General features: G+C 44.8%; 1 protein-coding gene across 1 annotated transcript in view; it reads left to right on the forward strand.

The window, feature by feature from the left end:
• The window catches only part of PPM1L (protein phosphatase, Mg2+/Mn2+ dependent 1L), a 123,088-nt gene that overhangs the window by 98,418 nt on the left and 11,952 nt on the right, over positions 1–12,718 (forward strand). The gene's annotated exons all lie outside the window — the stretch shown is intronic.

The raw sequence follows: 12,718 nt of genomic DNA on the forward strand, positions 1-12,718 counted from the left end.
GTACAAATCCCCTCATAATCTTTAAATCCCTTGGTTTAAAAAGTGGCATTCTTGACTAGCTAAGGCTGGATTAATTTTGTGCAAGAATATTTTTTTCCCTGCTGAAGATCTATTGGATGTTAATCCTATTCCTTTGATTTGTAGCATCTCTAAACATCAGGGGTGGTCAGTGACTACTCTGTGCAAATACAAGTTTTGGATATTTAAAGGCACTTTGCATTTAACTCTGGTGTGCCAGGTCACTGCAGCCTGGTGGAGATTCTGGTGGGGTTTGTACTGCGGTCGGTAGGTTTTTCTTTAATGGATGGTCCCTCTCTCCAGGAGTCCTGGAGAAACTGAGTTTCATTATTGTGCGACAAAAAAGATGAATTTCATTTTTCCCCACAGTCATGAGAGATATTGATATTTAGGCACTGGATCTGGAGCCAGGTGTCAGCCCCAAATGTATTTTCTTAGCTGATATTTGCCAGGGTGCCCTGTGTTTCCTGGAGCCACTTGCAAGGGCAAGGGGTGGCTGGCCCTCTATGTGTCCCCCCCGGGGGTGACCAAAAGCTGATGGCTGGACCCTGCACCCTCTCCCTACAGGTGTAATTCGCTTTAGATTTCATTTGAAAACCTTTAGTTTCAGTTGATGTGCACCATTCCTAGAGACACTCGCTCTCAGCACCGCAGAGTTTCTTACAGCAAGTTTTTCTGCTGGCAGTCCACATCCCAAATTGCCTGAATACACTGATTCTAGCAACAAAATTTGGTGTCTGCTGAGATAACAGGCTGGACGTGAGGAAGGAATTTTTTATGCTGAGGGTGGTTGGCCAGAGAGGTGGTGGATGAACCATCCCTGGAGACATCCCAGGCCAGGCTGGATGGGGCTCTGAGCAACCTGAGCTGGTGCAGATGTCCCTGCTCATGGCAGGGGGGGCACTGGGGGAGCTGGGAAGGTCTATCAACACAAACCATCCTGTGATACTACGATAAAATGTGGCTGTTAGCCCCACGACACACTGTCCTCTGTCTCTGGATGAGATGGGGTTTGTGCTTTTTAGTAGGTAATGAATGGATAAGGAATTAAACCAAGGGTATTTCTCTGCTTTGCAGAAGACTGGATCTGAAAACCAGCTCAGAGCGTAAATCCAAGGCTCAGACCCTCGTTCCAGCTGCAGGACCGCAACCTCGTGTAGATCCAGTCCCATAAGCGTTTGCTGCTTCTGACAAAAGTACAGAAAAGCAAAAATATCCAAGGTTAAACTTCAGTCCAAGAGGCTGGCAAATCCATCGGCTTCACACAAACACCCACAGTAGTGTGGTCGTGCTGGGAAAAGGTTAAATTAATCATCGAGGGGCCGATGCTGCTCCTCTTTCAATTACCGTGCTCCCTTTCAGGCAGCGCAGGCAGGTGTTTCCCCCCAGAGAAAGCAGAGAGAAAATTAAAGCAGTAAGATCACATTGGAAATATATCCTATAATTTGGGATAACAAATACTTTGCTGGGAAAATCCTGTTTTCCCCACTGCAAAGAGCTTTATCAGGTAAAGTCATCATTATGTTGCATCGCAGTGAAGATAAAGTAAGAGAACGTTGCTATGATGTTTATCTCAAGGTGGCTCATGCTCAGCAGTAACTCTGCTGCCAAATGTGAAATGACTTGAGCCTAAAAAATGGTTGGAAAGCTTTACACAGGTTTTTAGGAGGGATGTAAAGAGCAGGGAGGAAAGCCATGCACTAAATGTGAGAAAAACAAGAGTTGCAAAGCGATGGGTTGCACAGAATATGTGAGGACAAAACCAGGAGAGCCGTAAAGCTGCGAGGAAGAGCCAGAAATTATGTCTTTTTCTGAGGAAAAAGCACATACAGGTGAGTGATGGTCATAGTAAAAGATGTGTTTCTAGGACAGCTTTTTGTGTGCCATGGTGAGCTCCCCTTGGCAGGATGGAGCAATCCCGTACATTTATTTTCTGGTTTGTCACAATCACGTTGACACAGCCAGAGGCTTTATTCTGAAGAAAAGGAAAAACCAGAGTGGTCTGCGGGCTTTCTGTCCAGCTCAGGTTCGGTTTCTAAATGATTTTTTTGGTATTTGATCTCAAGAACGTAATTGGAAACGACTCCATTCTCTGGTCTTTGGTTGCTGCAGTGAGAACTCGGCGTTGTGCTTTTTCCAGGGAATACAGTAGGGTGTTTTACTCTTTATAGCCAGATAATTACTACTGAATTTGTTTAATCTCTGCCTTATGCCCAGTGTTTCTTTGGCATATTTGATTTATTGTACACATTAAAGCTACATGTTAAACTCGGTCACTGCTCTGTTTTTCTGCAGAGAACCAGCACCTAGAGCAGAAATCCCAGGCAGTCACCAGGGGTAGAGTTTGTCTCTTGTACTTTTCAGTGTCTGCATTATCAACATCAAGTTCTGGGCAACTTCTCTAGAGCTCCTCAGTGGTCACTGGAAAGAAACTGGCATTTCTGGTGTGATTCATGGGTTTCTTTTTGGCATTTCCTTTAGTGTGTGAAGAGCCATATCCTAAAGGTGCCGCTCTTTTCTGTTGGCTGTGAATTAGCTTTTACTCACTGATAAAATACTGTTTGGCAGCTTAGTTAGGAGCTGAGCACCAGCCTAAGACTCTCTGTATGTGTGCACATAAAACCATTTAAATTACATTTAGGATGTAGCTTCGGTGCAAACCATACAACACTCTAATTTCCGACATTATGGTCTTCCAGCTTCCTAGAATATTGGCAGTGTTTGTAAACAACAGACATGGATTTCAGCCAGCCCAAGCGTGTTGTATTCTTTTCCTCCGTTAAAATACATTTTTATTATTCATATAATTATAACCTTTCAGCAGAAGCTCAGAGCAGAAATAGCGCTTTGACAGGTGCCTGCTCGCCTGTGAAATATTCTTCACTTCCTCATCAATTTTTGAAGTGGGTATTTAGCTATTTAAATTCATCAGCTAGCAGTCAGTTTTGCAGAACCGTCGTAAATGCCAACAGTACTTGATTCAGAGTATTTGGTAAATGCATTGGGTAAAACCACAAATCTGTATCTTTTTCTATACCTGGCGAAACCTCTGTGCAGTGTAGGTGCGATGGTGACTCTGCAGGGCTGTGTCAGTAAGTTGAGGGGGTTTTTTTGGTCAATCACATGAAGCATTTTGTTCTCGCTCAAGCATTTGTAACTATTTTCAGTCTTACTGTATAAATGCCATGTACTCTTCCCTTTCATATTTATAAATTTGTAGTTATTTTTAAAAAGAATTAAAAGTTCCACTCTTACGAAAGTCATGCAGAAAGAGGAGAAACCAACACAGCCCTGCAGGGTGCTGAGGTTCAGAAGTGTAAAAGAAAATGGTCTTTTAACCATTTAATGGTTTTGATAGTAATTATGACTGACCATTTCCTTTCTGAGTACTTGTCCATTATGTCTGTAAAGCATCTTAAATGCACAAACTTACTTTTAGGTGCTGACTTAATTCAGTCAGAAAATTGCGATCGAGTTGGGTCAGGTTTGTGCCCAGGGCAGGAGTTGTTTGGTGTCTCCTGCATTTGGGAAAAGTTGCTCTTTAAAGGGTTTTAAAGGGTTTTTTTTTCCGCGACACTGCAATATCCTCACCTGATTGCCGCCTTCCCTGTTTGTGTCTTTGGCCTAATGGAAGACTTTAAAAGTGTGTGAGCTCTGGAGAATTAAAACCACTATTTGAGATTTATTTTGCAGAAGTTTTTGTTAGATTTCATTTGTAAACCTTTAGATTCGGTTGACGTGCACCATCGCCGGAGATGGTCCCTGTCAGTACCATACTGTTCTTCCTCAATCAGGTGCGTGTGATGCGTGAGCATGAATTTATATCTTTTTTATTATTATTATTTATTGAAAAGATAGGCAGAGATCGCATTTGAAGACACAGCTTGCTGGAAACCCAGTGTAGGCAGCTAGAGCATCACTTCCAGAAATCCATCCATCTCGGTGCAGGTTTGTCACTCGCTAATGGGCGCAGAGATAAATACCTGAGGGATCTCGTGATGAGCCATGGAGGCAGCAAAGTTTGTTCTGCCTACAAACCTGACAGACCATTCGGAGGTCCTGATTCAATTTCCCTGCATCATTACCTGGACAAGCATAAACAGCATTGCTGTGGGAGGATGGAGTGGCACGAAACCATCACCAGATACGCCTTTGCAAAACCCTTCGTTACACCCGCAATTGCTAAATTTCAGTCTTGAAATGAGTATCTTCAGTCTCGCTGCTCTTACTTTTGCCATACCTCATGTAAAAGCTAATATTTGAGATCTTTTGAAGACATTTTAATAGAAGACTCGTTGAGAAGAAGATATATCACACTAACAAGAACATGCACAGGATTTATCATCTAAGGGTGCTGCTGTGTCGCCTGCCCTTGTGCTCTCCCCATTTGCAGCAGCGTTCAGCTCGTGCTAAGCCCAGCTTTGCATGCACAACAGCTTCGCATGCACAACAGCTTTGCATGCACAACGCCTTGCATGCCACAGTCCATCACTGTTCGCCTTTCCCATTCTTTCCTGTGGTTTGAATTATACATGGGAAGATGCAGGAGGAAAAAAGCAGCAAGAACAAAAGGAGGCTTTCTGTTCTCAAGTGAAGCTTTCTTAAAAACACGATCCATAATCTATAACAACCCATTAAGGTAAAGAAGCTGGTCATAAACAAGCAAAAACTGGCTCTTCCTCATGCTGTAATACATTTCTAACCATGGAGTTTGGGCAATATCGGTCCTTTTTGCTCCTTCCCTGTGCATTTTCCAGGCAGCTCTGGGATTACGGGCTGCAGCCGCTGTCTGCCAGCAGTTTGGGTGTATCCACGGAAAGGTGTTTGGCTGGACTCCGTCTGCCTGTTGGATTTGGTGATCTCATGCAAATTTTCCCCCAAACTGTGCTGTTTTCACTCAGCCGTGCGCCAGGAGGTGATTTCCAAGGTGACACCTCTGCCCCCCAAAAAGCGGACGTTCAGCAGACGCGGAGGTTTTGCATTTGCAAACGGGCAAAGTAGGGTTTGATCCAGAAAAGTGGAAGATAGGACCAGAGAATACAGAAGGAAAAAAGTGAGGTCCGAGGTGACTTTTGGCCTGGCGTTGGAAGTTGATTAACCCCTGAGTTTGATTATCCTGACAAGGGGAAAAGTCACATTTGATTTAAACTGCCACCCTTGCTCGGGCTCAATTCACAGCTCAGTAAAATCTCAGTCAGTGAATTTTGTGGGTTGGATCATGGAGGGGATGGGGACAGAGTATGGCTCTTGAGAGAAATCACAAATTTCCTTAATGGTGTGTGATTCTGGTATGTTATCACTCCTCATCCCTTTTGGCCTCCTCCTCCTCTTCCTCCCACTCTTTTGCCAGCGCAGGAGATAAAAAATTGCAATCCCTTTGGATGGGGCACATGTCACTATTTGTAATTTGCCAGTGGGCACTGAGCAAATAACTCTTAAACACCTCCTTGCTGTACAGCTCTGCCTGTATACTCAAAAGTTTCTTATTTGTTTAGGTGTTAACGTGAGAGATCCATCCTGCGAGCGGCTCAGGGCCAGCTGAAGAGCGCGACAGATATTTCCAATGGTCCTTCATGAAATCAGCTGCAACTTGATAGACGGTCCTGCCGCTGATGAGTGTTAGTCCCGCCTAAAACGCAAGCCCAGGAGCCGAGGGGCAAAGCAGTCGTAGTAGAACCCGTTTGTCAGATACAATTTCCAGCTGCAATGGGGATGTTCGAACCGCCCTGCGGACACACGCAGCGGCTCTGAACCAGCTGTTAGCGATACCCTTTGTGAAGGATTTGCTAATTATACGTCTTGAGTTCAATTTAGTGCCTGCCCACTGACACCTTATTTATAGCTGCTGCTTTAAGTCCGGTATTTATGGCTCAGGCACCTCGGGAAAGTGCAGGTCATTTCCTGGGGTTCAAGTGAAATTTTGAAACCTTGATCCTTTAGGCAGGACTGGGATAAAGCTGGAGATGCCACAGGACTCAGCACAGATTGGATGCTTTTAATTATTTTGGTGTCTTTTTTTTTTCCCCGAGTGGGATTTTCATTTTGCTCCTAATTTTTCCATGTGATTACAGGCCTCGTTACAGTTTCATGCGGCTAATAAAAGCCTGTTGAGCATCTAGCATAACATTTTCTAAGCAGATGTGGTCAGTCGTGCTCTTCCGCGGCCTCGTGGGGCAGCGGCCTCGCCGACCTTATTGCTGACACTTAAAATCATCGGTTGCCCCAGTTGCCACCACTGGCAAATTTCTGCTTTGCTCGAAGTGTGGGGTGGTTCCTGCAACGGGTCGGTACCGAACCGACCCCCTCAAAGCCAGTTAGTGTCCTAAATGTCACGTTTTTAATATCTTTGGCACTGCGATTGTGGAGGGATTTATTTGTCTGAAATTGCTGAGAGGATAGAATTTCTTTTGTGTGTGTGTGTGTGATCAGTTGTGCAACTGTGTTTTACATGGAAATTTAACATATTTCCACAATGGGAAATGCAAAGCTGTAGAAGATTTCTAATGGATCCGTAGAAGATTTCTAATTGATCCATAGAAGATCCGTCTTACAGATCACAGAATTTGGGACAAATCTTCACAAAGCAAACTACACGTATCGCACTGACCAACTTCTAGTGGCTTCTGGTTTTTTTTAAACTTTTATCCAGCTCTTTCTTAGGAAAGTTAAACTTTTTTGAGGGAATACGCTTATCTTTCCCAATGAAAAATGTACAACTTCTTCCTGACCACCCTGCATTCACGTGAGCAGCTTTTGTTAATTAGGGGTGAGTATTTTGCTGGGCTTGGAAGGGTCGTGATCTCCTCCAGCTCCTCTTCTGCCGGCCATTCGACCCGACGGAAATCCCACCGCGTTGTTCTGAGATCGCTCAGCTAAGCGAAACCAAGCGAATTACTGCCTTGGGTTACTCAGATCTCCCAGGGATGCCTCCAGTTCAAAGCAGATAAATTACATTAAATTGCCTCTAAATTTTAGGGAGCTAGGAACTGGGGAAAACATGTTCAACTACAGATTGGCGGGGAAAAAAAATAGGTGTAATTCCTATTTAAAAGCAATAATTTTTGTTTTTCAGTTTATACAACCTGCGCTTTTCAGGAAGGGAACGTCGCGTGCTTGCCGTTGTTTGAGCTGCGGCTGCGCTTCGTCTGCTCTGCCCGACGTCTCTAAACTTCACGCTAAGCCAGACCCTGAGTTCTTCTTGCTTGAATTATGGAGCAGCTGGCTGAGCTGTTGTAGGAATATACTTTGAAACAGCAGTTGCAGGATCCCCATCTGTATATACGCTACACTGCATGATCGTCTACCGTCATTTTAGTTTCCAGTGCTTCAGGAGCTCTTAAAATCAGAAAAATTCAGACTTTGCGCTGGTGTTGCACTGAGCGCATTTCAGCCCCAGGGTTGCAAAGGCTCGCGGGGAAGTGTCAGCAGGAGATTTCTTTTCCTCCCATGTTCCGACCTTAGCGCAGGCATTTTTCCTTGTCTAGGCATTTTTTCTTGTCGTATCACTGCGAGGCTGCACGGGAGATTTAGCTGCTGCTGAATGCCCCAGCCCGTCCAGAAAGGAGGTTGCACAAGTGGTTTTCTGCATTTTAACTACCCTGGTGAAATACAGACATTCCAACCTCTGTCTACTTCTACCGTATTAAACAGTCGAGTGTGGTGTTCGGGTGAAACTAAATACGGGAGCAATGCCCAAAAATCGGCTCTTGAAGTTAAGCGAAGATTCTTTTTGTGTTAAGATGGTTTTTCATAAGGACAAGAAATGAATCATGCGGCGGAGGGAGCGCTCCCCGTGTCCGCGGGGTATTGATGAGGCGATGTCGGAGCCGTGGGGAAGATGGAGAGGCTGCCCAAAAGGGTTTCCTTTTTGCAGTGATTAACTTCTGGTACCTGATGCACAAAACTTCCTTCCAGCTCTTGTTTTCCTGCCTGGAAGACACTTTCAGGTGTTTTTTACAAAGCTTCATTTCCGTCAGTCTCTTAGTCTGTTAAGTGTATCCCAAATTACTGTATAGGATGAAGACGATATAATTAATGGTATGCAGGATTGAGTTATATATACACACTCATTGATTAGACAGGGAAATAGGACCGATCTAAATAGAAATGCAATATGGTTCTCTGTTTCAGATATAAAATCTTAAAATAGTACTGAATACAGCCAGGTAGGAATAGTTTTGTGATGGAAATTAAGCTACGCTCTGAGAAGGATTTGAAGTGATATCAGTGTATTTCCAAGAACCTGATGTTTCTTTTAATGAAACATGATCGTCTGCTGCTCCATTTTATCATTGCTTATCTCGTAGATAAGCAGCAGACAATTAGTTTTATTTTTATGGCTTTGGATGAGAATTGGTGGGTCACTTGGAGGGCACGCGGAGGCGGCGTTTCATGATCTTGATGGTCTCACACCACTTTTTATCCATATTTCTGCTGACCGGGGAGCAAAAGACTCCCTTACCCTCCCTCACATACTTATTTACGGTGTTTTTCGCAGTCTTGCCTATTCCACAGCTATAATCAAAGTTTTATTTGCATTGTCTGAGGGGTATGTGCAGAGCATGTAAAATAGAAACTCAGGAGACACGTGGCTGGTCTCGACAGGAGAACCTGAGGCAGATGGGCACAGGGGACAGCTGCATTAATGATAAAAGCGTCACATATCTGCACCCCAAACTACTGGAGTCTTATTGTTTAGGATTTAAAGTCCCTGTAAGGCAAGTGGAAATGAATGGTCTAGAAATGAGAAAGAAGCTGCATGCGGTGTGAGTCACTAGTGGAGAGTAAATATAAATCTATGGGGTTTTTAATGCCACTTTTCACACTGTTCTGAGTAATCCTGTTTCCTTCTGGAGATTACTGAAGCTCAGAAATACTAGTTCTTAATTATTGTGTGAATTCAAGCGTGAGCACTGTGGAAAAAACAGATGAGAAGGGGATTTTTGAGTCGTTTTTTGTTTGTTTTTTCTTCAGTCCAGCCAAGTAAGGACCAAATTCCTTGACCTGCAGTCACTCCAGAGATAAGATTAGACTAATTATCTATTGCCTAGACTTCTGTTTAATACAGAGGTGCTGTCACAAGCCCTACCTGTGCGGGAATTGATGTAACTTCTAGCCTCCTGGGGTTTAATGCTTTTAGGCCAGACGCTAAGAGGACAGTGTTGGTCTCTCTGAGGGTGAGGATGATGGTCTCTGTTGCTGAGGTCATCCCATCCAAAACAGGAGATGGTCAGTGAAAGCACTGAGATAAATATCTGCAAAATAGAGAGGCTGACCCTTTAGTGGAGAGAAGAGACCTGTCTGGGATGGAGAAGCAGGTGGGGAGCACTGGAGACCTGTGACTTTGCAGGTGGAGATACTAGAGTCAGAAGACATGGGTGAAGTCACCAGAGCAGGTCGGTGGCAGACGGAACACCCGGCACGTGTTGTGCAAATGGGAAGGCGATGGTTGAAACGTAGGAGGGGGGAGTTTCGCTTCTCAGTTTTATCTGAGAAAGAGACTCTGAAGAGCCACAGAGAACATGGGGGAGGACTGGAAAAAGCAGCGAGAAAGTACCTGTGGGAGCTGCGTTTGTTCAGGAAGAAAAGCCTTGGCCAGGGACTTCATAATTGAAAAGCCCGAGATAAGGGCAGGGTGGGGTGGGAGTTCTCATGCAGGAGGGATGGCAAAAGTTCAGGGTTGATGAGAGGGAAGAGGAAGGGAACAGGTTACACATGTCGATGGCCCAAAACCTGTGCGGCACGAGGGACTTGGAACGCAGAAGGAAAACCCAGCAAAGAGGGAACACAGACTTTTGAGCAGGGCCTGTTGTGGTAGGACAAGGGGTGATGGTTTTAAACTAAACGATTCAGGCCGGACACGAGGAAGAAATTGTTGGTGCTGAGGGTGGTGAGAGCCTGGCCCAGGTTGGCCAGAGAGGTGGTGGCTGAACCATCCCTGGAGACATCCCAGGCCAGGCTGGACAGGGCTCTGAGCAACCTGAGCTGGTGCAGATGTCCCTGCTCATGGCAGGGGGGGCACTGGGTGGTCTTCGAGGTCTCTTCAACCCAAACCATCCCGTGATGCTGTGAACGAAGGGCTGTGGGGAGCACCCGCTGAGATTTGCTGCACATGTTAAATGGAGTGGGTGAAACGAGGGCGGGGGGGGAATTTCAACCAGTTTCATCCATCCGGAGCCCAGGGGCTCTGGTCTCAGCCCCAGCTGCCCAGCGGGGATTCGGAGCCGGGTGTCCGCAGGGTTTTTAGACACCGCACACAAAGCACAGATCTCCAGCAGCCACAGGCTGAGGTGGATCACACCTGGGCTCTCCTAACGCCTTGTAATGTGTGAATCGGGTCTCGTTTGCACTCTGGTGACTTCTCCTTCTGTTGATACAGCAGTTATCTAAAAACCAATAGAGCCGGTGCAGCCTTGACTTTTACAAGGTGCCTTGTCTGATACTAAAATACAACACCAATAATCTCACCTGATTATTGGCAAATAAACGAAAAAAAACCCTATCTCTGCAGCCAGTATAGTACAGGTTTTAAATTTTCTGGTGATTTTCTTTGTAAACTGCTCAGTGGGATATTATTCAGGCAGCTGCATCGAGGGACTAATATAACATGTGTTCTCAATTTTGGACCCTTTATGTTGGGAATTTTCCATTGTGCAATTGCATTAAATCTGAGGCGGCTGACAAGAGCACGATGTTTTCTAACTCTGCGCAAGGTTAAATGACTGAAATAAAAATAGATGGAAAAGAAAACAAAGTAAACTAAGTTTGCTCTCTCCCGTAAGGGCAGGCAGTAGCAGGAGGTCAGGGACTTATCGACAGCCCAGCGTCAGCCAGGGACCGTGAAACAACCCATCCTTCCCAAATCACTTCGGAAATCGTCTTCTGTTTCAGACGCCCATCCTCTTTCATTCACACAGATCATAGAACCAAGAAGACTGTGTTCAAAGTTATTATTTCTATATAAGTCGTGGTAATAATGACTATATTTGTGAAGCATTTTACTTCCTGAATGCCGGGGCTCTAGGAGGTTATTCGCAGTATTTTCCTTACTAGGAAATTATGATTTTTACTCCTGCCTGTAGGAAAAATACCCGCTGGGCTGGGGTCAGGGAGGGGGAAGCAATCTGGGGGGTCCCTGAATTTACAAACGCAGATGTCGGGACCAGACGGCAGCTGGAGGTAAAACCGGAGCTCGGGTCTTCACGACGATTTATCCACCAGTCGGGTGGTGGATCCCGGAGGTTTGTTTTGTAGCCTCGTGGGTCTCGCTCCCTCCGGAGCTGGTTTTGGTTCTATATTCTGTATTCTTTCACTTCTGCCCCCGTTTTGCCTCTCACAGGTTTTGTTTTCAACCCGCATTGCAAAGGCGGCTGTTCTGTTTCTCTCCAAAGTTTGGACCGAATGTCAGAGCAGCTTCAGCACGTACCAGCCCTCTGGTCTCCTGCACGTTGTCCTGCTGGAATGTTCCTTAAGGAAAGTTTCCTAAATAACAGCAAGGGAGGGTGCTGTTTGTTGCTATAATGTTCTTATGGAAGCAGAGCTTTCTGCATTGCAGACTTACTGACTTCAGGTAGAGAACGAGGTGACCTCAAATGCTAAATCTCATTTCGTTCTGCTGAAATGACCAGCTGCACCCCACTACGGTACTTTGTAGCCTCGTTATTTTGTTGTCTTTGTGGTTTCGATACCGGGATTTTAACAACAAAGTCCTCTGGGGTTCCATCCATTTAGATCTGCAATGTGTCAGTCAATTGCAAAAAAGAATACGTATGTATATGATACATATATATGCCTGTCTTGTGAAAAAATAGCCCTAGTTTAGAGCTGGGCAAGACAGACCATTAAGTTAAAAATAAATCTCCAAAACACGGCGCATCTAAACACAACTTGTTCATTACTGGCTATTTTATTTATACCAGTCATGGGATATTCAACTACTGACATGGGAACAGCAAAACATAGTTTTTAACTCTGGAGTTAGACAAGCGGCAGCCGGGAAAATTTAACTTTCAGACCACAGAACGTTGATTTATACCCTAATACAGCTGCCCGGGAGCAAATCCAGGGGGGAGGATGCTGGAATGCCCCGTTGACAGTAATTTTCATTAAAAATGTGTCTGATTAAAATGTCCGAGCAGCGACGTGTTGCTTTGTCTACTTAAAAGGAAAAGAAAGCCATGAAGTTATTTACTGGTGAAGGGGACTGGAGTGCCTTTTGTCACAATTTTAAGAGCGCTGTGCAATCTCAACTGAGCGTCAGGCACGTTCCCTTTTAGTGTTTGTTGGTGTAGATCTAAAAACTCACCATCCTCCTGTTCTAAAATATAAATGGAATTGTGACATCTGGTCCAAAGCCCGTGCAAGGAATAGTTGGAGTTTTTATGAACACAGTTTGCACGAGCTGGAAGGGGAAAATACAGAAACGGGTCTGCTTTGCTCAATAAAAACTATAGCGTTCACACTTGAAAAACAGCCCATTTTCCCAATATTTTCCTGCTACCTTCGTTGATAAACACTGCGCCCTTTGGATATGGTGGTCAATGACTCGTTACATTTTCTGTGTATTTAAAGATAAATTAAAAATGTCAGATCTTTTCCTCTTTTCAACAAAAAAACCTGAAAAATGGCACCTCAGTTCTTGAGGGCAACAAGCTCTGATTTACTCCCGCAGGGTCCCCTGCAGCAGTTTTGGTTCACGGGA

This window comes from Caloenas nicobarica, chromosome 8 (assembly GCF_036013445.1).
Source record: "Caloenas nicobarica isolate bCalNic1 chromosome 8, bCalNic1.hap1, whole genome shotgun sequence".
Classification (NCBI taxonomy): domain Eukaryota; kingdom Metazoa; phylum Chordata; class Aves; order Columbiformes; family Columbidae; genus Caloenas; species Caloenas nicobarica.